The 2500-nt window shown below is 61.4% G+C and overlaps 2 non-coding genes across 2 annotated transcripts in view; both read right to left on the reverse strand.

The window, feature by feature from the left end:
- Positions 1–1375: 1375 nt before the first annotated feature.
- On the reverse strand, positions 1376–1529 carry LOC146144321 (5.8S ribosomal RNA). Its single transcript, XR_014498924.1, has one exon. It is a non-coding gene; the product is annotated as a 5.8S ribosomal RNA (ribosomal RNA).
- A 247-nt stretch (positions 1530–1776) lies between these two features.
- The window catches only part of LOC146144322 (small subunit ribosomal RNA), a 1811-nt gene continuing 1087 nt past the window's right edge, over positions 1777–2500 (reverse strand). The window contains exon 1 of the ribosomal RNA XR_014500570.1: positions 1777–2500. This exon is cut by the window's right edge and continues 1087 nt beyond it. This is a non-coding gene — a ribosomal RNA (small subunit ribosomal RNA).

Below are 2500 nucleotides of genomic sequence, written 5' to 3' on the forward strand. Positions count from 1 at the left end.
CCCCTATACCCAAATTTGACGATCGATTTGCACGTCAGAATCGCTACGGTCCTCCACCAGAGTTTCCTCTGGCTTCAACCTCTTCAGGCATAGTTCACCATCTTTCGGGTCCCAACGCGAACGCTCTCGCTCGACCTCTCCGGCAAAGCGGACGAGATCGGCCGGTGATGCGGCCGCCGCGAACGACGACGTCTCACCTCCGCCGGACCGCGCCGACATTCACTTTCACTGCGCCCATGGGTTTCGTACTGCCCCGTGGCTCGCGCTCACGTTAGACTCCTTGGTCCGTGTTTCAAGACGGGTCGGGAAGGTGGCTGACTTCAGCCGCGGACCCCGTGCGCCTCGCGAAACGACACCGGAAGCGCGACCGAGACGAAGAGGCTGGGCACTGAGAACAGTCCCCGACCCACGACGCCCCAGCCGGCACCGGGCGCTCGGCCCCGAAGGGCAGACGCGGCGATCTCTCCTCGCCCGAACGGCGGGCCGACGGACACGCGCGCCTATAGTACCCGACCGAGGCCGGGTTACCTTGCGCGCGGCCTTCTCGCCGCCGTCCAGACGGTCGCGGCCTTCGCCCGGCGCTAGTGCGCTGGTCCCCGATCGGGCGGCGCCGCCGGCGGCCCGTGAGGGTCCGCACGACAACGTCGCCGACAGGGGGCCGGCTGAAAGCGACCGGGCGACCCGACAGGCCCTCCCGTTTGCCTCTCGACGGTTTCACGTACTCTTTAACTCTCTCTTCAAAGTGCTTTTCAACTTTCCCTCACGGTACTTGTTCGCTATCGGTCTCGTGACCGTATTTAGCCTTAGATGGAGTTTACCACCCGCTTTGGGCTGCATTCCCAAACAACCCGACTCTGGGAAGACGCCGTAGCGCGCCCGCCTGTCGCCGCCATGGGCCTGACACCCGCTCTGGGAAAAGGCCTCGATCAGAAGGACGCGGGCGACCGGCGAAGCGCGCCGTGACGAATTCCGTACGCCACAATTCCGCGCACTCCAAAAGCGCGCGGATTCGGCGATGGGCACATCCCGCTTCACTCGCCGTTACTGAGGGAATCCTCGTTAGTTTCTTTTCCTCCGCTTAGTAATATGCTTAAATTCAGCGGGTAGCCTCGTCCGACCTCAGGCCGAAAGTAAGGACCGGGACTATTCTTCCCGTTCCGCGCTCGCCGTCGGCGCCGCGCGCCGCCGCGCACCTCGATTCCCGCCCTTGAGCCGCCAGCCGTTGGCCTCTTCGAGGTCGACTCGCCGCCGCCGCGCGGGATTCTGGTCGCGATCGTCGCGCATCGTGCCGTGCTGTCTTGAGCGGGACGGGCGCTCGCGCGTCCGACGCCGCAGCAGCCGCGCGGAGAAATCCCCGCGCGGAACGTTTGCAACGCGACCCTGAGGCGGGCGCGGCCCCGGGATTGACCCGAGGCCGCAATTTGCGTTCAGAACGTCGATGCTCAATGTGTCCTGCAATTCACACTAATTCACGCAGCTAGCTGCGTCCTTCATCGACTCACGAGCCGAGTGATCCACCGCCAAGAGCCATCCACGATTGTTTCGCTCGCACAGTGCCTCGCACTATAGGGTGACAAAATAGACCGCGCCGAGCGGTCGGCCAGGCCGACGCTTGAAGCCGGAGCGCGCGGCACCGCGGCACTCGACGCGCAAACATTACCGGGTGACCGAATCGCCGGCCGGCGCGCCGCTCCTCGCGGGTCGGGCGCCGGGTAGCAAAGACTTTTTCTCTCGCTTGTCCGAGTTTCGCGTTCGCCGAAGCGTTTGCGAGACCGTTAATGATCCTTCCGCAGGTTCACCTACGGAAACCTTGTTACGACTTTTACTTCCTCTAAATGATCAAGTTAGATCGTCTTCTCGGACGCCGGCTCGACCGTTGCCGGCCGCGCCAGGTCCAATCGGAGGACCTCACTAAACCATTCAATCGGTAGTAGCGACGGGCGGTGTGTACAAAGGGCAGGGACGTAATCAACGCGAGCTAATGACTCGCGCTTACTGGGAATTCCTCGTTCAAGGGAAATAATTGCAATTCCCTATCCCTAGCACGACCGGGGTTCAGCGGGTTACCCAGACCTGTCGGCCAAGGCGAGCACATGCTGATCCGGTCAGTGTAGCGCGCGTGCGGCCCCGAACATCTAAGGGCATCACAGACCTGTTATTGCTCAATCTCGTGTGGCTAAACGCCACTAGTCCCTCTAAGAAGTTAGACGCCGACCGATTGGGTCGCGTAACTAGTTAGCAAGCCAGAGTCTCGTTCGTTATCGGAATTAACCAGACAAATCGCTCCACCAACTAAGAACGGCCATGCACCACCACCCACAGAATCAAGAAAGAGCTCTCAATCTGTCAATCCTCACTGTGTCCGGGCCGGGTGAGATTTCCCGTGTTGAGTCAAATTAAGCCGCAGGCTCCACTCCTGGTGGTGCCCTTCCGTCAATTCCTTTAAGTTTCAGCTTTGCAACCATACTTCCCCCGGAACCCAAAGACTTTGGTTTCCCGC

The sequence above is a fragment of the Ascidiella aspersa genome, chromosome 5 (assembly GCF_963924565.1).
Source record: "Ascidiella aspersa chromosome 5, kaAscAspe10.2, whole genome shotgun sequence".
Lineage (NCBI taxonomy): Eukaryota > Metazoa > Chordata > Ascidiacea > Phlebobranchia > Ascidiidae > Ascidiella > Ascidiella aspersa.